Raw genomic sequence first — 22,704 nt, forward strand, 5'->3', positions numbered from 1 at the left:
CCCTTATCCAGGGCGACTTACAATCGTAAGCAAATACATTTCAAGTATCACAGTACAAGTAATAATACAATGACTTTGGTTCAAGCATGTACAAGTGTGACAAAATACAATTCAATAATACAGCAGATAACAGTGTCAGTGATAGTTAAATCAGGATATGATTAAAAACAAAATACTACAGATTAAACACTTGGCAGATTACAGTACTCTGAAGTATAGGATTAAATGCAGTAAAATAGGGGGCAGAATAGAGCAAGTAAAGCGCGTTTAAGGAAGGGTGATAAAGTGTCCCAGGGGAATAACAGAGGAGTTCTACAGGTGCTGTCTGAAGAGGTGAGTCTTAAGGAGGAATGTGGTCAGGGACTGGGCAGTCCTGACATCTGTAGGAAGGTCATTACACCAATGCAGAGCGAGGGTGGAGAAGGAGCGGGCTCTGGAGGCAGGGGAGCGTAGAGGAGGTAGAGCCAGTCTTCTAGTGCAGGCGGAGCGGAGAGGTTGAGTGGGGGTGTAGGGAGAGATGAGGGTCTGGAGGTAGCTGGGTGCAGTCTGGTCAATGCATCTGTAGGCTAGTACAAGAGTCTTGAACTGGATGCGAGCAGTGATCGGGAGCCAGTGGAGTGAGCGGAGTAGTGGAGTTGCATGGGAGAAGCGAGGCAGAGAGAACACCAGGCGGGCAGCGGAGTTCTGGATGAGCTGGAGCAGACGGGTGGTGGACGCAGGGAGGCCAGCCAGGAGGGAGTTGCAGTAGTCTAGGCAGGAGAGTACCAAGGCCTGGACCAGGACCTGGGTGGGGTAGTTGGTGAGGAAGTGTCGGATTCTTCTGATGTTGCTCAGGAAGAATCGGCAAGTGCGTGCCAGAGTGGAGATGTGCTGGGAATAAGAGAGGCAGGGGTCCAAGGTGACTCCAAGGTTCTTAGCGGAGGAAGAGGGAGAGAGTGTGGTAGATTCCAGAGGAACAGAGATAGAGAGATCAGAGGAGGGGGAGGAGGGAAAGAAAAGGAGGTCAGATTTAGAGAGGTTGAGTTTGAGGTGATGCGAGTGCATCCAGGAGGAAATAGCAGACAGACAGGTAGAGATACGGGAGGAGATGGTGGAGTCAGAGGTGGGGAAGGAGAGGAAAATCTGAGCATCATCAGCATAGAAATGGTATGAGAAACCATAGGATGCGATGAGGGGGCCCAGGGAGCGGGTGTAGAGAGAGAACAGGAGAGGACCCAAGACTGACCCTTGGGGGACTCCAGTTAAGAGAGGGTGAGGTGTGGAGGTTTCTCCACGCCAGGTTACCTGGTAAGTGCGGTTGGAGAGGTAGGAGGAGAACCAGGCCAGAGCAGTGCCAGAGATCCCCAGGTCAGCAAGAGATGATAGTAGAATAGAGTGATCAACAGTGTCAAAGGCAGCAGAGAGGTCGAGGAGAATTAGGACAGAGGAGAGAGAGGCAGCTTGGGCAGACTTAAGTGAGTTGGTGACAGACAGGAGGGCGGTTTCAGTGGAGTGAGCAGAGCGGAAGCCAGATTGGAGAGGGTCGAGCAGAGAGTGGTTGGACAGGAAAGCAGAGAGCTGGCGGTGTACAGTCTGCTCGAGGGTTTTGGAGAGGAAGGGTAGGAGGGAGACAGGACGGTAGCTCTGGAGGGAGGTGGGGTCGAGGGTAGGTTTTTTGAGGAGGGGAGTGATAGAGGCTTTTTTGAAGGCAGAGGGAAAGAGACCAGAAAGGAGAGATGTGTTGAGAAGGGAGGAGATGAAGGGAAGTAGAGCAGGAGCAGCAGCTTGAAAGAGGTGAGTGGGGAGGGGGTCCAGGGCACACGTGGTGGGTTTGTGACCCACCACGTGCAGCCACATTCTCATGTGTTTTTGGCAGGGACAGGAGGAATTAACCTCATCGCAACACACACGTCCTGAGTCAGCAAATTAATGATGTGTCCCATTTAGAAATCCAAGTGTTGTTTACATACATATGCGTCTTTTTTCAGAGTTCAGATCCACGAGCAGTGAAACGCTGGGGAATAAAGGGCTCTCGGCAGCCTGTCTATCCCTCCCTCTGATGGGGTGAAAGCTTCAATTCGAAGGAACTTAGAGCTTGCCGGTCACTCTAAGCACTATCCGAAAGCTGACTGAAAATACACTTGTGGCGCAGTTTTTTCTTTCTTGTTCTTTCAAAACAGGGCACACAACAAATAAACGTGTTTACTACAGAGAGGAGTCTTTTGCTTTCTTGTCTCTCGTTCAGAGAAACACACGTCTACAGGTGAGTTACAATTGCTTTGGCTTATAACCGTGCAGGTTATATTTGCAGACAACAATACGCTTTCTATAATAAAGGAAATTTCTGGGATACCACAAGCGTAGCTATCACCAGCATACCGTCCGCCATTAGCTTCTCTCTCCTTCCTCACTTTTACCCCGCCTCCCCCAGCCTATATCACTCTCCTGATTTGCTGGCAAACTAAACATTTGACCTCTGCACCTTAACTTTACTGTAAATAGTGTGTAAAAAGCCCCTGTTAAAACCCACAGGGGCTACATAGATTATATGAATGCAGTTCCTAGACTGGAGTTATCTACTGATGCACTAGGCCGCACTTACTTCATTACGCTCTGTGTGTAGTTCATTTCATTCTCCTGTTATCCCAGAGCAAATATTGCATGCCAAAATATTTTTTCAACCATTCTTGAAATGCAAAGTTGATTTTCCAAAACACTACTATTTCAAGAGACCACTTCTCAGTTTTACAAAGAGCAGCAGCATGACCTGTCTGTCTCTAGAATTGCCTACTCATGGTAATACTGAATCTACTAGGTGATACCGTACTTGCAGGTAAGCAACATATAAATAAATAAATAAATAAATGAGTCAGACTTGTTGATTGTTGATCGCAGAAAAGGGATTGGAAAGTTGACTGTCCTAATTGAAATGCTTGCAATGGACTGAAACACTGCTTTTAGACTGGTGGACAGAGCAGGTCATTCAGGTTTTTCAGCTGGCTAGGGTAGTCCAAGAGGTGGAGGAGCTGGCTTTTCTGGTTCAGGAATGTCCAGTAATTTTCCACTTTACAGTAAAATGAGTTGCAATTCCCAGTTTTTTTCACTGGTAAACCAGAAGTTGCTGCAATGGCCTTTAAGTTGCAAACCCCCTGTTGTTCAATAATAAAGTACGCGATTTGGTATTGGAAGCAACAGTTATTGTTACAACGGCATAATTGTATTGCCTCTTGACATCAGCCGTCTTAAGGGTTAAATATAGAAGAAAAGTCATATTTTCTGTTGCATGACACCACAAATAGGAATTAGTCAGCTTCCTGTTTCAAAGGGTTTTGGACACTACTATGAAAACTAGTATAGCTAGACTTTAGCTTTCTGTCTATTGGCTTTTACTGTACAAATTTGACATGCCCTGGGCTTGACAATCAGGTAATGAATGGAATGCTAAAGCCAGTTTCTAGGAAGTCTGTGTTGGGTTATTGAGTCCTGGAGAGATGAAAGACAACTTGTGTTTTCGTTTTTAGATTGCAGCACTGGGCTCTTGTTTAAAACAGAAAATGATTTGTCACTTCTGTGTTTTTTTCAGAATCCTGCTGAAACACGAGGTTAAGAGTGCAATTCAAACCCATCTTGTACTCCTGGGTTAGCCGCACTGCTGATGTCATGTCATGAGTGCCGTAGCCAGAAAGGTCAGGTGTTGCCAATAGCGACCCACCTTTTGCATGCCGAGCCCCTGTTCTGCTTCAGGTGAGAGAGGATTTCAGTGCTTTTTTCTTCTTGCTTTCCTAATCTAGAAACTGTTCAGTGCCAGGTTTAACCTGATACTTCAGAACCTGCCCGTACTATCATATCAGTGATTCATGCTATTTTCGTAACTCAATGGAATATTTTGCCTTCCTTCTGTGTAAAAAAAGAATGTGTCATTGATTCCTCCTCAAGCAAGCAGGTGCTTTTGTTATAGAAAGGTGCTGCTGAGATGAGCTAATATTAAGAATTATTTCTCTTTCTTCCTTTCTCTCGCTTTCTCTCTTTCTTTCTTTCATTCATTCCAGCATACAGTGTTTCCTTCATCCTGTCCTTTTTAATCTCTGTGTATTACAGCAAAAAGGTATATGCAGTCTTTAAACAACAGGAATGCTGGACTGGCCCAGTGCCAGGCAAGCCTCAGCGAACAGGATAACATTTCAATTTAGAATTATGGGAAGTTGCTGGTGCTGGGAGTAAAATTCTGGTTTGGTGAGTTTAGGGGCAGGGAGTTTACAAAGAGACAACCTTGTGAGGCAAACACAAGGAAGCAGAAGGACAGAGAGGAGACTAAACAAGATTTCCCACACATACATTTACAATTACAGTTTGGGTTACTTTAACCTGGCTGGTTTTTTTTTTTTTGTTTGTTTTTTGTTTTGTTTGTCGTTGTCATTATTGCTTTTTCTTTCTTATGACCAAGCAGATGTGTGTACTTCATTCAGATTTTGAGGAGAGTAATACATCAGGTTTTAAAAGGCGAGCTTATTAGTTTTCTCTCCTCTCTGCCAGTGTGCCTTAAAAACAAATTTTCAGCACAGTGGAATGTGCAGCTTATGTCAGTGAGAGTCAGGTATTTTAGCTCAACTAAAACCAATTACCAGCTTTTCCCCAAGCCATTTTTTTTCTGCATTGCTTGGGTGAGTGCGAGAACCAGAAGCGACTGTGTCTAAAAGTCTTGTGAGGTCTCCTGCTGTAAATAGCATTTAAGGGAGTTGCTGGACACTCCTTGTCAAGTTTAACCTTGATAAAATAAGAAGATGCAATTGTGTGATCCCAAAAGCCTCAGCTTTGCTCAGTAAATGGTGTCAGAAGCCCTGCGAATCCACGTCAGAGTACAGAAACTTAATGGTAAGTTCATTTTTTTATTTTAATAAGTGTCTTACCTTGTTGATCTTTTTTAAATGCAGTATTCCGTGTGTGTTTAAGGAATGACTACAAAGCAATTACTATATTTAAAGAGTAACAGCTCTAGGTACATTTTTTATCAGTTTAACTGACCGGGTGATTAGTGAGTAATTTACTGTATAACAGATAAGACAGTAAAATACAAATTACCTGCAGTTCAACCATTTGTTAATTTTTGGCAAGTAATCATCAAACTGCACCTGACAACAAATTCTTTAATCTCAGAAGTACAAAATATGATTTACATACTTGTTGACAAATACATTTCTTGGTTTGCCTGTCATGAACAGGTGGGTAACTATTTTTTTGAAAACAACAACTTGCTACTTTTCTACTTCTATTCACAATCATGTATCCAGTATATAGCAACTAATCAGATTTTCTTTTGCAACCAACACTCAAAATACACAGAACATCTATAAAGGAATGTGTTAGACAATCTGTCGCAATAAGTACAAGCTTTAATGTGCTTCAAGGTCCTGTAAAGCAGCTAAACCAAAGGGCTAATTACTGTACTCAAAACGGTTTAGTCAAGAGTAGGGAGAGTAAAGGATTTAGTGCACTACCGGAGTGAGGTTTGGATTTCTATTCATTGTTTATATGCCTAAATAATGCTCTCTTTGTGTAAATACAGTACAACAAGTTAAAGAACGTCATTCTTTGTTAAAATAGTTTATGCTCTTGTTTTTAGCACACAGTAAGTGGTTTGCTGGTTGTACTCCTTTAATAATAATTTAGGAGAGTGTAAGTTAGGTTATGTTGGCAGCAGGTACCAGATCTCAAAGGTGAAAGGGCAGCACTTGTGTTATGCAGAGACTGGTGTTGATACAGGAATGTTAGCAGGTTTTGTTTAATTACAGCAAATACCAGCTTGTGTTTTTAGAAAAGCAGGAGATCGAGGAGAAGAACTGACACAAGGATTTATATTACCAATGCAGATTATATTTTAGCTCAAAGAGCCAGCTGCCCAACGTTTCGATATGTTGTACATATCTTTCTCAAGGGAGCCAGTGTTATATATATATATACACACATACACACACACATACACACACACACACACGCACAGCTATGGCCAAAAGTTTTGCATCACCTAGAATTTTAGAATTGAGATATAATAATAAAAAAACTAAAAAAAAAAACTGTATGAACATAATTTAGATATTTTATTTAACATCATGTAATCAAAGAAACTACAAAATCATATGGTAAAAGTCTATGGAAAACTACAAAACGACAAAATGGTATGTAATTCAATATGTTTATATATATATATATATATATATATATATATATATATATATATATATATATATATATATATATATGAGCATTAGTTGATTAATCGGTAGATTCATCCCTGCACATTTTCAATAAAGGTAATGATCTTATAGTGGCTGTCCTGCATAGTAATAGTTAAAAAATCAATAGAATCTATACATTTTTTTTTTTTTAAAGCCAAATGGGAATTTGGTCTTTTTAAAAGCATTGTTTATTATTTTTATTATTTTTATTATAATGTAACACATTTTCACAGAACAACATCAACATCAATCCATGAAAGAGTTCAATAGCAAAATATAATGCACTGAGAATTAATTTTCTTTTGTCTTTCATGCAGACATAAGTAACAACTTTTTTTTTTTACATTATATTTAGGGCTTCTGTTTTTTGGTTTTTATTCATTTCATTTTTCTGCGTTTATTTTTATGTAAATCTTTTTTTTTTTTTTCAGGGCTTTCAATTTTTATATACTGTCTGTGTGCCACAATGAGAGATTAAGTAAGCTAATGGAAACCAGAACTTGATAGAATGATGTGTCACCGAGAGTAACAAGTAATTAGGAGCTTTGCTGTCTTTTTTTTTGCACTGTAGAAGGGCTTATCTTTATCATTGTTGAAGTTAATTTTTTTACAGGCCTCTGGTCCTTGGGATTTCTATAAGGCAGTTTTCTATGACAACGACATTGAGTTTTAAAGGTCTTGTTGTGTAATTGTTGGGTGACATTAAAATTGAACTCTGTAGTTCTAAGTTGTTCTTTTAGAGTGATATTCTTTTATTCGGTTAATACAAATATGTAAATAAATAGCTTAAGGATTTTGTAAATTACATAATTACATGACATTTAATCCTATTGTCATGGAAACAGACTCTATTAGAGAAAGTGGAACTCTGGTAACCTTTAGTTTCACGTAGGAGACTTACAAGTTTAAAAATATAAGAAAATGACCATCAATAACTTTGTGCTGCAGCTGCGTCTAATCTGAACTAATCTGAACTCACCTGAGTGCCAGTGTGGTTCCTCAGACTTTGATACAGTGAAGTATGGATGTTTGTATCAGCCCAAGGAACGTTCACTAGCTGGGGTCTGGTTGATAGACAAGCAATAATAATAATTAAACCTTACAGATTATCTCAGTTATTTAGATTTGTAAAAAATCTTGATAGATCTGTAAAAACACATTGTTTTGGGGGATTTTTTTTCTGCTTATAACATCAATAATAGTACTCATGCTAGATAATTGACTTTGTCTTTGATTAAGTGCACTCTCCTGGGTATCCTTAGCTGTCGCTGCGATCCATTATAAAGCAGGATTACCTCCTGCGTTGGATAAATGCTCCACTAAGACCACACAGATCCTGTACTGTATGTCTTTGCTATGTCTTAGTATGGTTCAGGGGTGTCCAATCACGGTCCTGGAGGGCCATTCCACTCCAGGTTTAACAGGTACAATTATATAATTAAATACTTCAGGGACTGGCTTATGGAGGTTTATTCGGTTCAATTAAACAATTTACAACAGGGTTGGAACAAAGACCAAGAGCGGTTTTGTTGTAAAGACTATAGATATTGTTATAATATAGTCTAATTGTCATTATTTCCAAGAAATACTAGCAATGACCCATTCATGTGAATCATCTTGTGGACAAGGGTGCTGTGAATGAATGAAAGCAACACTACCACCTCTTTCACTTGATCAAAGGGGTAATTCAAATGTACTTGTTAACATCTGATTCCTCTAGGTCTGGTGGTGGTTGTGACCAATGACTCTCACTGTACCTCTTTTAGTGGGACCCCTAGACAGTACAGTATTATTGTTAAAAGAGATAACTTTGTAATATTGTTTATATCCACTGAGACTAAAGACCAATTTGCCAGGATTCCCGACAGAGATCTAAATAAGTGCAGCCCAAGGTAAATACTGTTAACAGCATGCATACACAAAGATGTGGCATAAATATGAGGTGCTAAGGGAAACAGGGTTCTGAGCATAAGAAAAAGTTTATAATTCAAAACTGCCCCCAGGGCTATCCACTTTAATGAGAGTATTTAAGGCCCACTTGTACACCAGACTGATTACTAATGCTGTTATAATGCTTGATTTCACTTCCCTTCTGCCTTTTTTTGCTTTGGAATCACATTGTTTCTTTTTTAAGTAAAAGTTGAGAACCATTAATTGCATTCATTAATACTATGTTAGAAAGTGTTTGCAGTTTCAGCTCTGTCGTTACTGACAGCGTCAGAGAAATCAGCCAGCAAATGTTGATAAGAAGATGAAACAATCTACACTGGAGCTGGGGTAATGACACCCCCTGAGAAAGGATGGCTTTCTAATGGGTTTAATCGCACTTGATGTAGTCACCGAAAGAACATACACCTAAAACTAGCAAAGATTAGCAACATCTTTCAGTAGCCATGCGAAACAATGCGTCTTTGTACACCTAAGACAGGGGAGGGTTCAGTGACACACAGCGAACTCTATGGGGTATAACCCTTCCTTATTAAGCTGTAAAGTGCCACAGCCGAAACTTTTTACATTTTTTCTCCTGAGGAACATTATTGAATTCCTTTTACATTGCAGATGACCTTATTACTTCAGATTATTACTTTATTACACAGGAATGTAGGGTATGAATGAACCAGGCTTTCATCTTTGCATAAAACCTTGATGCTTGTCAACTGCAATGTATCAAAATAATAAAAAGAAAGATAAATAAGTTAAAGTTCATCTGTTCTTTTGTTTCATAGAAAAAACATTCTCTTGACCGAATGTTGGGTAGTCTTCCAGCAGTCTGAATAAATTCTTAGTGAATTCCACATCTGAATGGTCAATTGTTACAGATCCATAACTCATCCATATTTTAAAACTTAATTGCAAAGATACAACAGACTACGTAAAGCAGTGACGTAAAAAGTAACAACTTTATAATTTTTAAGATTCACAATGATTGGTATAGCTTTAAACTGCTGCAAAACTGAAGTGAATTGGTAATAGGTAATAGTGAATAGGCTTCGGTAAGGGCCACTGCTTGTTTTATTTAAGCAAACAAGATTAAAATGTCTTTAAATAAAGAGTTCCCTTGAATGAAAGCATTCAAACTATAGTAAATGACTGATATCAATGCTTGTCCCGTGTGAGACTGAACTTGACCTTTGAACACTTAAGGAGCACTTATTGAAAAAAAAAAAACAAGGAAAGTGATTTATTGACAGGCTGGGGTCACATGCGGCAGACGTTATGGTACATTTCTATCAGAGTCTTATGTGGGATCGGGACAGACTAAGAGACAGCAAAGTTAGAGACAGCAAAGAACATTAGAGACGATCGGAGGCATTTTTTCCTTTTTCTTCAATGAAATATTTGAACTGTCAAAATTTAAAAGCTGTGTATTCAATGTTCTTCTTACAGTTTTTGAAGGAGTTAGGTGAAATTGGTTCTAATCTCTTTATCCCTGTCACACCACTCTGCTATGCGTAATACACAGGGGAATTTCATCCATATTGGGGACTAAGAGCAGAGGCTTGCTCTTAGAAACAGGTGGCCAAAAACATGATTGAATTTTAAAATTATAAGATTCTTCATCAGGGTACATTGTCAACAGAATGTAGTTTCTTAATAGACAGCTCACCACATTTTAACTTTTTTTTTCACAGGAATCCACATTGTGTTTGTTCCAATAAAAGATATCAGTCTTTTCCCTCATAAAAGTTTACAATGATAACTTTGCACATGTAGGTTTGCCATGTTTTTCTAATATACTTTACCATACCTCTCTGGGTTACAACGCTTACCTATGTTTTATACCATTCTTTCACTATGCTTTATTACACTTTGACATGATTTTGTTATGGTAAACTTTTTGAAGGTGTTCAGAAAGCTTCAACTCGCAAATTATTAAATACTTTTTTCAAAGTCTGTTTTGACTTTTCTGGATAGTAGATAAAGAAGCCAACAATGGTTTAGAACACTTTCATGAGCAAAAAAAAAGTTATTTAATTCATGAACATAGTCTTGAAATAAAGAGGTATAGCTTTGTTACTATATTGTAGAGTTTTGTAATGCATTTTTTTACTGAATATTTTACTGCACCATTCCAATGCTGTTAGAAGTGGGCAAAAGTGGAATCAGGACAGAAAGGTTTTTTTTTTTTTTGTAGTGAAAGTAAGCATCTTATGGTAGGGTACAAACATTTTTCATAGGTACCATACAGTACTTTTATGTTACATGTGAATTGAGTCTAATTGTAAGGGTGAATGAAATAGGAATATTTATAAATTAATATCATCATTCATTTGTAAAACAAAACAGGGTTTTTTAAATGTTTTATTGATTTAATTAATTCAAATGTTCCTGCACTTACAATTCACTGGTTGCCTACGAGGGCTTGAGAGGAGGCGAAATTGGGAGTGAGATATTAAGAATGAGACCAGATGAGAGGATTTCTCCGGTTGCTTAGGAGGCTTGAGAGGGGTGAGACATTTGAGAGTTTAAGAGTGAGACGAGTTTGAGGGATGGCGAGATTGAGGGCTGGAGTTTGGGAATGGTGCTTAGTAACATTGAGGTTAGATACTGATAGCAGGACGAGATAGGGGGGACGAAGAGTTTTCCCTTCTCGTCGGGTCAGGCAGCATCCTCTGGCTGCTGGGCGACGTAGAGAGGGAGACATGAGAAGAGCAAAGGATTAGATATAAACACTTTCCGCCGGGTCAGACAGCATCCTCCGACTGCTGGGTGACGTAAAAGTGAGAGAGAGAGCAAAGTTTAGACATATAACATACAACAAACTGACTCTCGCTCCCGACGGGTCAGGCAGCATCCTCTGGCTGCTGGGCGTTTAGTGGAGCAAGAGACAGGAAGGGGACGAACAGGACAAAAGGACAGATCCTTCGCAACTCAGTGCAGCATCCTCAGGCAGCTAAGCTGGCAGCTGGGCGGCGTGGAGAGCTTAGGAAAAAGTGTCTCGGGTCCGTTTAGGAGAGACGAAAACAGAGAACCCCCCCCCCCCCGGTCGGGGCCCGCTCGGCAGGTGGAGGCACGGCCTACTGCATGTGGGGGCTGAAATGGTCCTGGACCTGAAATAGAAGAGAGGAGATGGGACAGCAAGGTTGAGGCCTGGAAGGCTTAGCGCATAAGCAGCAGAAGAATAGGATGTGCCCGGGGGTCCCCTCAGGCCAGCGAGGAACAGCCGGGCGGCAGTGGTTGAGACGAGAGGCCGACCCGGGAGTGAGACTCACTTCCCCCCCTGAGGGAGCCCTGTGCGGACAGTGCGATATGGAAAGGAGCAGAGGTGGGGAGGAGGAGGAACAAAAAACAAACACAGACAAGGAAGCGGAAATAGTGCTGGGTTAAAGTAGAAAAAGAGAGCGAGATAGACAGGAGGGGCAGCCAATAACACATAGGTGGAGCAGTGCTGGCCATGCCCTAATAATTGACGTGGCGAGCGCTGCATTGTGCGATTGGCTGGAAATACTAAATGAGGCTGAACTGGGATCAGCTTCCACCCGGAAGAGATCACGGACGCTACCGGGCAGGATGCCACGGAGGGAAGGTAAGACAGGCTAAAGAAAAGGAAATAGGATAAGAAGAAAAAAGGAGCGCAAAGCGGGAGAGCGCCCTCTACGGCATCCCCCGAATTACGCCTAAAGGCTAACATTTGATTTGATCCTTAGTGGGTATGTGCTTAAAGCCCTGGATTCAAATGTAAAGAATGTCAAAAACCGAAGCACTGAAATGTTTTCTGAGAATCAGTGAAGTGAAAATTGTTGGACTATAGGTTTTTGAAGAACATCAAAAAATATTGTTATCAGTCATTTGTTTTTCTTTAGTTGCAGTTACTTAGCACTAGCTTTCAGTCCCCAACGTCTTCATTGTATTTTAATAATGTATTTTTCAGCTTTTCCAGACTTGTGCTCTTTTTCCTTGTGGGTCAAGGAAGTCTGCCAGTGCCCCCCCGGTGTGGGATACATTCAGTTTTGTTCTCAGCAGCTATACTCATTAGCTATACATTCTTTCACTGTTGTGGAAACTACTAATCCTCGTAGCCGTCAAGGTTTTTACAGACAGGCACTTTTGACCTAAACGTTTTAATTAGTCCAGTCACGTGAATAATACTGTAATGTATGAATTAGCTGGAGCAAAATTATCACTTCATTGAATGGTGGCAGAAGCAAAAGGTATGCATCGTTTGCAGGCAAAAGCCTTGATAAGTTGATAAGAAGAATTATGACTCTACAGATTTCACAAATTTGAATAATTTCACTTGACTGTTAGTGATTGGTGAAGTGGTTATTAGTGCTAGTTTGTGTTAAGTGACCAGACCTAACAGTTTTTAAGAGACCTTGAATTATATTACTTTATCGTTTGATCCAAGTTTTGTATACCTGACAGTTACCCAGGTCTCCCTGATATGCAGAGGCAGAATACAATCTTACACTTTTATATTAAAAAAGTAGTCACATTTTTGCTTTTATTTACAGTCTTTTATCAGTTCAGTTTCAGCACTAGCTAGATGTTGTTCTTTGTTCCTTCTTTTTACTGAAGAGATGCATTTCATGGTTTCCTTATTGAAAGATGTGGTTGTCTTATTTTTTCCACATGCTCTTCTAGTGTGTTTGAATAAAATAGCTTTTTGTCGGCCATAATGTATATTTTTAGTTAGTTAGTTGGATCTATTTTCTGTACATAGTGTAGACAAAATTAAACTGCTTTTAAAAGGTGGCTTTATTATCTATCCTTCAGTGCTATTCGTCAAGGGCAGTTCCTGTTCCCAATCAGCACGTAAAAGCTGATTGTGCAAATGATTGTGCAAATCTTGTTAATATTAGTTTATCAGTTGCTATCTTAACAGTACTGTTTTGGTGTTTTGCCCATGCAATGACTTTATTAAAAATACCATATTACTTTCAATGAAAGGAAAGTGACCTGTGTTTACTCGACCAGTCCTTTCAGCTGATAGGGAAGCAGAGTGTGTATTGTGTCATGCAGGTCCGAACAGGACTTTGTTCTGTGTCTCTTATCATAACTATAAAACACCCAATGGTAGGATACTGTATGTAATAATACTAAAAGAAACAGAGACTAGGGGTTTTCTTAAAGCTAAGTCAGATGTGTAGCTTGGTTTTAGTCAAATTCTTTGTGCAGTGCTATCCCAGGGTCCGCAATTGGGAGTTCACACCAGCAATCCAGGTTCCTTATTTTTTCAGAGAGAGGTCGAAGAAGTGTGGCTAGCCAAGATAGTAAAGTCCTGTAAAAGTGTGGATACCTAATAAAGATCTAGCTCTACATGAAGCATGGAGGCGAAACATGTTTCTGAGAAATCTCAGTGGCGTAACTTTGGTTTCAAAAGTGTGTGTTGGGGGGGGGGGGGGGGGGGGGGGGGATTGCAGTTTCTGTAGCTGGGGCATGCATGAAGATTATTCTGAAATAATAAAATATGTTACAAACAAGCATAAAAAAACATTGCATCCCTTGTATGTCTAATCAAAAGATCCAAAGACATTCCTGCAACAAATCATTCAAAACAATATATTGTTGGCACAATGTTGTCATGAGTGATGAGTGTGGCAAATAGCTATACTATTCAGTTGCTTCTGAGTCATGGAATTACGAAGCCAAGACTTTAGTCTTTGAAGAGCGCTGAAGCTCCGCTCAAATCGGAGCCTTGATCCAGGATCAGATCCCTTAAAACCAGCCCCTGAAGCAGCATTGAGCGCTAGAGCGAGTGTGGCATAATGCAGGTTTAATGAGAGGGATGAGAATTGCCCTTGAAATATATTTCTAGAAATGTTGAGGTTTCCCCACAATTGAAATACTTAAGATAAATACAGTTTTGCTATTTAAATGATGCTAATACTGTATTGGTATAAGGAAAGGGTGTTTCCAGACAGTTTCAAACTTTAAACATGTTCTTGTTTACAGGTAAGAACTCAGCTTTACTATGAATACAATAATGTTTTGTTATGGTAATTGTTTATTTATTAGTTAAAAAATGTTTAGTAAAATGTGACCAATTGTGTAAAAAGTTATTAGTATGTATTTAGTTTTTATTGATGTCTATATTTATTAGCTCAAGGCACAAAGGTAATTTTGCTGTTTTAAGTTTACTGTTTCAATATAAAATGGAAAGTTAAAGTGTAAGTAGACAGAAACTTCAGTGTAATAACATAAGTAAATAACACAAGCTATGGTGAATTACAAACTTAAACCATTTTCCTGTGCTTTGGATACAGCAATGTAGTGCATCCTCCTCTATGTCCATCCTTTTGCCATTTCTCCCCAACATTACTGTTTATCTCAGGCTCTCTCAAATTTGCCAGCCGGGGCCTTTAAACTACACACCATGTATATTCACTTCTCATTGGTCAGTTTCCGTAGTTAAGGTGTGTGCAGCTCCAGGATCGGATCAACGTTACGGATCAGTGGAGCCTGAACCACATTCTCGTAATAAAACACCATCTCATGTTCCGGCTCCAGTGATCCCGGATCCGATCCCATTTTTCTTCCCATTGACTTCTATACTGACTAGTGATTATACCAATAAATTATCGAGGGGGGCATGTCCCCAGCATTGAAAAAGTGAGGGGGACACGTCCCCCGTGTAAATTACACCTATGGTTTTACTCACTGGAGAAAGTCTGTTAAGGACAAGTCACTACCACGCACAGAAGCAAATAGGGGTAGCAATGAATAGTCGACTAATTGACTAGAAAAGCGACAGTTGACCTCAGAAACTCGTGATTGACTAATTCAAAGAAGCAGCAGCAGCAGCAGCAGCAGCACAGCATTTTACTACCAGCAAAACTACACACTTGTAATGTTTTAGTTTATTTAAGTGTATACTAGTAGCGAATTAGCAATGTCATTATTTTAAACATTTTCAGCTGTTTGATGGACTGGATTGGCAAGTGATACAAAACCACATTTTAGAAGATTTATAAATACTTTTTAAAAATTCAAAGCAGTTTTAAAATCTAGTGCATAAACAGCAATGCGTAAAAAGCAGTAGATTCACAAATAAAACACCAGACATTATCAAATATATGATTTATTCATATATATTTTTAAAATGGTGACTAGTCAACTATATTTACCTTGACTATTTGACTCACAATAGCTTAAATTTTTAAAGACAACAATCAACAGTTAGGTGGCGTTTATATGCTTGCTAAGATAATGGTGTGCGTTTATGTGTTGCCTCTCTAAAATACAAATTGTGTGGCTTTCTGTGTTATATTGACTCATCTTTGAGAAACAGTGTGCCTTTATTAAGCAGCTAATGCAATAAAGAAATGGATGTCAGTTACCCAATTTACTACTGGTGGAAGATTTTAGTTTTAATAATATCAGCATTGTAAAGTCTGCTGATATGATAACCACCCTAACAAGCATTTAATATTGTAGCAAAATTGGCTATAAAGTGCTTGCATGTTACATAATGATAAGAATCTTTGTCTCGATGCCTCTTGAAGAAGTAAACTCTTTTCCAAATCTGTAACATAATGAGACAAATGTCGAAGAGGAAAGGAGGCAAAGAAAGTGAAAGACAAGCCTAATCTAAAACAGTGGTGAAATTAACTGGCATGTTAATGGGACAAGCCCATCTCCTGTAAAGCAGTCCCGTGCAAGAATAAGACATGTTTGTTCTTTTTTCCTTCTTTTATAATGGACTCTTCTGTCATTCCTTCAGCCTTTCAGAGACCTGGGAGATGAGGGTTGGAAACTGTTAGGTCATCTTCCAAGTGTTGGCATGAAACTCTCAGAAAAGGTGACAGTGCCCCTGTAATCAGGAGGTTTTCAGGTTACTAGACACCTGCTATCGAACTGCAAGTTAGACATGGCTTTCACTGAACTGAAACTCGTTTAGTACTAACTGTAATAAAGACTCAGTGCCTGGAAACTTTACAAGAAGCCAAACGGTTTTATATGTCTTAATTAACTGGGGGGGAAAAAGAATGCCCCAGATTCTATTAAAATGATGGGGAACGCCTTCTATCAGTAGATAACATTGTATCAAGTGTAGCTGTTGTCAGCAGATGGATGACAAATTGCTCTGTGGCTGGAGAAGCCAGCTCAAATGACAGTTTCAGTTCACTTCTCTGTGCGACCTTTTAGCAATTAAGGAACTAGGGCTGTTTTTTTTATGCTTGTATATCAGGTTTTGTGTCCACGTAGATATTTGTTCATAGCCTTTATATATCATTTCAATATGTAAATATGCATTTGTATTTGTGTATGTTTCACATATATATCCTCCTGATCTTTTGTGTAATAAAATAAGTGGAAAAAACTAATTAAACAAATATAAAGTTTAGGCACAGCATAGATTTCTCTTTCAATATACTAAGCTATTTTGATATATTTCTGTTTAGAAATCTGTGAATTGAGAGGCATGGTGTGAAAGACACAGACTAAAAGTAAATGTCAGTGTGAAGCATGGCTGTCACGGCTCTTAAACCATATATGGCTCATTGAGCTCCACATTATTTTCCAGCTTGAAATAGTGCAAAGGTTAAATCTGTCAACTCATTGTAGGGTTTTAAAAAGCTTAATTCTAAAGAATTATAATTGTGGTTTATTTTCACCTGGGCATTATATATCCGAATTTCACCAGCTGGGGTCAGAACCCTTATTATAGCAGTGTATCACTTAACACTGCCTGTTACAAGTGCAGCTGATACACCAAAGGATTGAATCTACCTGTATATACTTCCAATGTGGTCTAGTTTAGCTGCGGCCAGTAATGAAAGCAAAACTGATAGTACGGTTTGTCTTTCAGCTCAAAATGATTTGCTTAAATTTCAGTCATTACTGATATCAGAGGCTCAGCTTACAAAGGCGTTATATATAATTCCACTAGACTTTGAATAATATTTTACATGCAGCTAAAGTGTTTAATTACAATATACTGTATCTTATGAAAAACTACTAAGATCAACTGCCACCATTTTCTAAAACATGACAAATAATTACTTCCCTTTAACAGCAACTTGATTTTTTTCTTCATAATACCAAGCAAAAATATTTATTTTAGAAAATTAAAATGTTTTAGGGTTATCAGACTTCTTTTTTTTTAGCACATCTGTTTTCATTTTCCAAAAAATAGTTTTTTGACAATAGCACAAAGCAGGAATCTATTCATCTGAAAGTGTGTGATTGTGTGAAAGTTTTTACATGACATGTTGTGAGATTTGTTTAGTTGTTGTCATCAAGGCATAAAAATTGAGATAAAACGCTAAAGATTAAGCCTAATTTATTACTCGCTTCAGACCTGTCTTTTACATTTTCTAACCTGGTATTTACAACAGTGCTGATTTGAGGAAATGCTGAGTACAAACGGACTTTGAATATTGAGAGGTGAGCAAAACCTTTACGACTTCGAACTCTTGGGTGCAGTGAATTGTGCAACTAAGACAAGCAAAGGAGCACATGATCATAAACTGATAAAAAAAAAAAAAAGTTTTGTAATGTTGTAGCTGTAGCCAAGCAATGGTCAATAATAACCACAATGCCATACGGCAAAAATCTTCAGGTAAGGTTTTACACCCATTGTCTGGCTATTAAAAGCTTATTAAAGTGTGTGGCAAGGGTTGAACCCGAAACCACATTTTTATTTGGTTCCGTCATGAATATTGCCTTGTCATTCTGATGAATTTCAAATTATGTTGGCCATTCATTGTACAAAATTGATTAATGCAGTAATGCCTCATCAAGTCAGAAGTTGACACTACTACAGTACCTTAGGGGAATTTGAACCAAATGGACTTTCAAGGTCTTTGATAATATGAAGAGCATAGTAGGCTAAAATGTGCAATCCTGTATTAGAAATCACAGAATACATATTACTGAAAATGTTACATGATTATAGGACACTTCAGCTTTAATTAATAGTACCGATTTTACATTTTTAAATATTTCAATCTGGTATTCAATCTGGTTATTCATTTGTACTAGGATTCCAGTTTCAATGCTGAGTCTTAAGAAGCATGCATTTTACCTTCTGTAAATCCTCCCTACCACACCCTCCACTGTTGTACACAGTGAACAGTGGTGTGTGTGACAAACAGAGACAAAAAAACAGGATTTCAGTACAAAGGTCCAAGCGGAAATTTGGCTTTTTGTTATAATGCAGTTAAATATATGGTTTTGTGATAGGTGTAATTGTAGGTTGGGGTTGTAGGTGTCATAAAAAATGTTAAGGTACTATGGGTGTGAGAGAAACAAAAACATGTGAATCTCTCACAAAATTAGAACCAGTGTGGAGGTTAGCCTGTATACCAGTGGGACAGGACTTAAAATAGAACCCCTCTATGAAGTCTCAAAAAGAATACACAGTTACAACCCTTTATATAAGATATCCGAGATAGGGGGCAGAGTATTGTAGAGTCATCATTTATTAACCGTTCATGCCTTTTCAATCGTAAGGAGATTGAGTTTAAAATCAGTTCCAGATTCTGAGCTTGAGAAAGTCCCAGGACTGAATGTCAGGTGGCTAAGTCTCAACACACATTCGTACTGTGTGTAATGTGTAGTGAAACTCTAGCGCTTGAACTGCAGCCAAAACTTTTTTCAGTCATTTAAATGTATGTGTTTAAGATAAGTGTAACACTGTTTTTGCACTGTTAATATTTTCCACTGGCTCAGATAGTAAAAGAGTGAATGTGTGTGTATGTTCACAAATGGAGAAATGCCTAACATTGACTATAACATTGACCCCTGCATTTAAAAGTAAAGAGATAATATGCAGAGTACTGAACTAGTGTTCACTTTAAACAAAATCCCACCACACTGCATTATATAGAAACTTAAACTTGCTGATTGAGACAAAAATCAAACTATGGTTCCTTTTATTTCCATTGCAGTTTCATAACTATTTTTGCTAATAAAGATGAATACATGTGTTTAATGGACAATCTTATGGAAATCCCCCAACATCTATCATCTATATTGTTGTATTTCACTGTACTGTACAATTGGCAAACATTTGGAACTCTTTTATTTACTGTACAGCAATAATGATTATTAATAAACCGAGAAGCCAGATGCCTATTCATCAGTCTGAAATGGCAAATTGATATGAAGATAGTATGAAATTATTATTACAGTACACTACATCCCAAACAGCAAATTACTGTAGGTTGTTATTGAAATCTACAGTTCATTACAGTGTGCCTTCCTCTACATTGCTTTTCTGCTTCAGTGAATACCGATGCAAGAGAGTTCTGTTTTGTTTGTTTTGTTTTCAGTAATTTATAAACAGTATCCAGTATGTACCAGTATAAATAACCTCTTTTAGTCCCTTTTCCTGCTATGGTACTTACACCAACACCAATATTTTATTTTATTTTATTTCCACCCATTTAGTACAACAGCAATCTCTGAATTCCATTATTTTAAGGTCCACAGTGTTTCACCAAATACAGCAGCACAGCGTGTTCAGGTTTAAATCCAGTTTGCACTGAATTACTCACCTTGGCTTGGGACACCTTGGCTTGGGAGAGCTCCATTTGCCTTTGACAAGGCCAGAAGAAGACTAGCCAGACTGGATCCAGGATTTTGTATTGGCTTAATGGAGGAGGCATGTTGATCTTTTCCTGCTACATAATGTTCCGGACACCTCAACACTGAATAGTATCTGTTGTACAGAGAATGATATGCCCCACTGGGGGACCAGATCACAATTTAGCAATCTGATAGTGATTTAAGGTTAGGATTGGGTTTTTGCATAAATTCTCTGGGAATCGTGGATGCGCCTGGACCATTTGACTTCTGATGAATTCACAATGTGCTGACATTCACATTGAGCATTTCAAATCGCAAACAGACATTATTCTAGAGGAATAAGGTTTTCCCCTGGTGTCAATTGAGCATTTTTAAGGTAAAGCTACATTTTATTATTATTATTATTATTATTATTATTATTATTATTATTATTATTATTTATTTATTTATTTCTTAGCAGACACCCTTATCCAGGACGACTTACAATTGTTACAAGATATCACATTATTTTTACATACAATTACCCATTTATACACTTGGGTTTTTACTGGAGCAATCTAGGTAAAGTACCTTGCTCAAGGGTACAGCAGCAGTGTCCCCCAACCTGGGATTGAACCCACGACCCTCCGGTCAAGAGTCCAGAGCCCTAACCACTACTCCACACTGCCCTAACCACTACTCCACTACTCCACACTGCTGCCCACTCCAAAAATTTTACTTGTAGATTACCATGTACACATGTTTTTATACTATCAAATCAATATTTAGCATATTTTACCTTAAATAGTCTAAAAACTACTGCTATTGTGAGACACAAAGCTAACAGAAAGGTTTGGTTAAAGATGTTGCAGTGAGCAGAACTGATTTAATTTTTGTATTTTGTTTTTACATATTTGTGGTTGATTACACTTGTCTATTCTTAACAGGGAAATCTGTTTTTTATTAATTTACGAAGTAGTCGCCACCCAACAGTTAAAAGTATTGATTTCATATAAAAAGCCGCATTCCTCTACCTTCTCTTTCACTTTCACATGGCTCTTGTTACAGCACAGAAATAATTAGGGAGAAGAGAAAGCAAGAAAGCAGCAAGTAAAAGTTAATTATTGGGCCTTGTTCGGTTGCTTTAAAGTACTTAGAGTATTGACGGATGCCTTTTCCTAAGTTTCTAAATGTTTACCTGTATGGTTGTATTCATTCATTGGCTCGATCACAGTGGGTTTCCCCTGGGACTGTTTGGGGTCACTAATATTTTCTGAAACCCCACCCCTGGGCCTCTTTGTAAGGGGGAAATGTATAAGGTAATTGGAATACAATGCTCAATACTTAACTAGAAGATTTTCACTGCTTTCCTATTAAGAGTCTGAAGCCTGGCCTGTTTTTGTTTGTCTTAGCCCCCTCACAGATATGAGGTAAGGGGATTGTCACAAGGAAAGAGCACCACCCCCTTCACACTGTGTAAACAGGTTAGTACCGTAACACCCTGGAACTTGTGGTTGGTTGTAGAGACTGAGAGGAAGGTGAAACAGTAAGTGGAGATTTCCCAGCAGATCACAGCCCTGTCAGCACAGGCACATTTTCCAATTTCAGTTGTTTCTTAGGATTGATGATTGGATAGGGGTAGACATAGAAATGAACATGGGGTAATATTTATGCTGCCTCTCTGTTGTATACTGGATGTACAGTACATAGTATATATCTTCATATGATTTCACTGGTTAATGCTAACAAAAATGATAGAATAAACATACTGCACAGGAAAGGTTTGATGAAGTCATTGAGATGGATGAAATGCCAGTCGCTCTTGATGACATCTTTAAGTTTTAAACGTGGAAGACTGTATGCATGTTTATTCTTGGCATTCAGCAATAGACTCTGAAGATCATTGGTACATTACTTGCTAAACATGCATCTGCTCTCTAATAAATACTGTGTTTTATTTCAATTTAAAGAAGTTTTTAAAATACAAGTCCTGTTAGAGATATGGACATCGCCATCTTGAATTTAAAGACAATATAAGATGAGTTTGGAAGTCTTGCAGATTTTGTACGTTTTTTATGATATCATTTCAAAATGCATGCAATATAAAGAAAGAAACGTTACAATGAGTTTCATTATTATCACTTAATATAATTCCAGGAGGCATCTGTTTATAAACTCAAATTATAACCTCATCTTTTAATCTGATTTAGAAGATGTGTTTTTTATGTTCAGTAAAATATAAAAAAACACACTTAAGATTTTTAAAGTAGTGTAACTTCGTCCCTTTTTTGACATTCAAAATCATATGCATTTTTAGATCATCAGGTGTGTAACAAGCTAGAGTTGTTGAATAAAGTTGGTATCTTTACACTGACTTTTCAGGTCACGGTATACCGGTGTACCATGTGTGTCTGTGTGCACCTTGTGTTTGCTCTGAGGGTGGGACTGGGAATTGGTTTATGTCTTGTAAAACATTTACCAGAAGAAAGCAGCCATGAGTTTGAAGGGCATTTGTTTATATGGTTAGGGGAAGGAGAAAGTGCAATCCTTTAAATGGTACATGTTTTTACAGATGTAAATACCCTTAAGAAACTGTGCACTGTTAGATCTTAGCCATATTTGAATTATCTTGGTGGAGATATGTAGTGCAAGTGAATAGCCCCATGAAAGTGTTACCATTTCTTCCCCCCATTTTCCAAAGGAATCTAAAATAATAGGGATTTTTTATTTTTTTTGCCAAGGATGTTTTCACATAGTACCAGGCTTTGTAATCCCTGGATCCCAAAACAATAGACTACTGGGTCTCAAAACCAGGGAGACTGTAATTGTGTAAAAATATCAGCACTTATGTTTTTAATCATTGCAGGGCCATTGACGACTCATTGGCAATTCATTTCATTCAAATCTCTCAAGAAAGGTGTATTTTGTGAATTTAATTCAGCAAGTCCCCAAGTAGACTTATCAAAGTTGTAGTGATATAGTAGGTGATTGCAACCCTTAGGTACAATTACACAAGATTACAGATCTTATCTTGCTA

The 22,704-nt window shown here is 38.4% G+C and overlaps 1 long non-coding RNA gene across 1 annotated transcript; it reads left to right on the forward strand.

The window, feature by feature from the left end:
• The first annotated feature begins 3,322 nt into the window (after window positions 1–3,322).
• LOC131736192 (uncharacterized) lies at window positions 3,323–21,818 on the forward strand. The gene is made up of 3 exons (XR_009327996.1): window positions 3,323–3,405; window positions 3,563–4,851; window positions 21,080–21,818. It is a non-coding gene; the product is annotated as an uncharacterized LOC131736192 (long non-coding RNA).
• Window positions 21,819–22,704: the final 886 nt, after the last annotated feature.

This window comes from Acipenser ruthenus, unplaced genomic scaffold, assembly GCF_902713425.1.
Source record: "Acipenser ruthenus unplaced genomic scaffold, fAciRut3.2 maternal haplotype, whole genome shotgun sequence".
Taxonomy (NCBI): Eukaryota; Metazoa; Chordata; class Actinopteri; order Acipenseriformes; family Acipenseridae; genus Acipenser; species Acipenser ruthenus.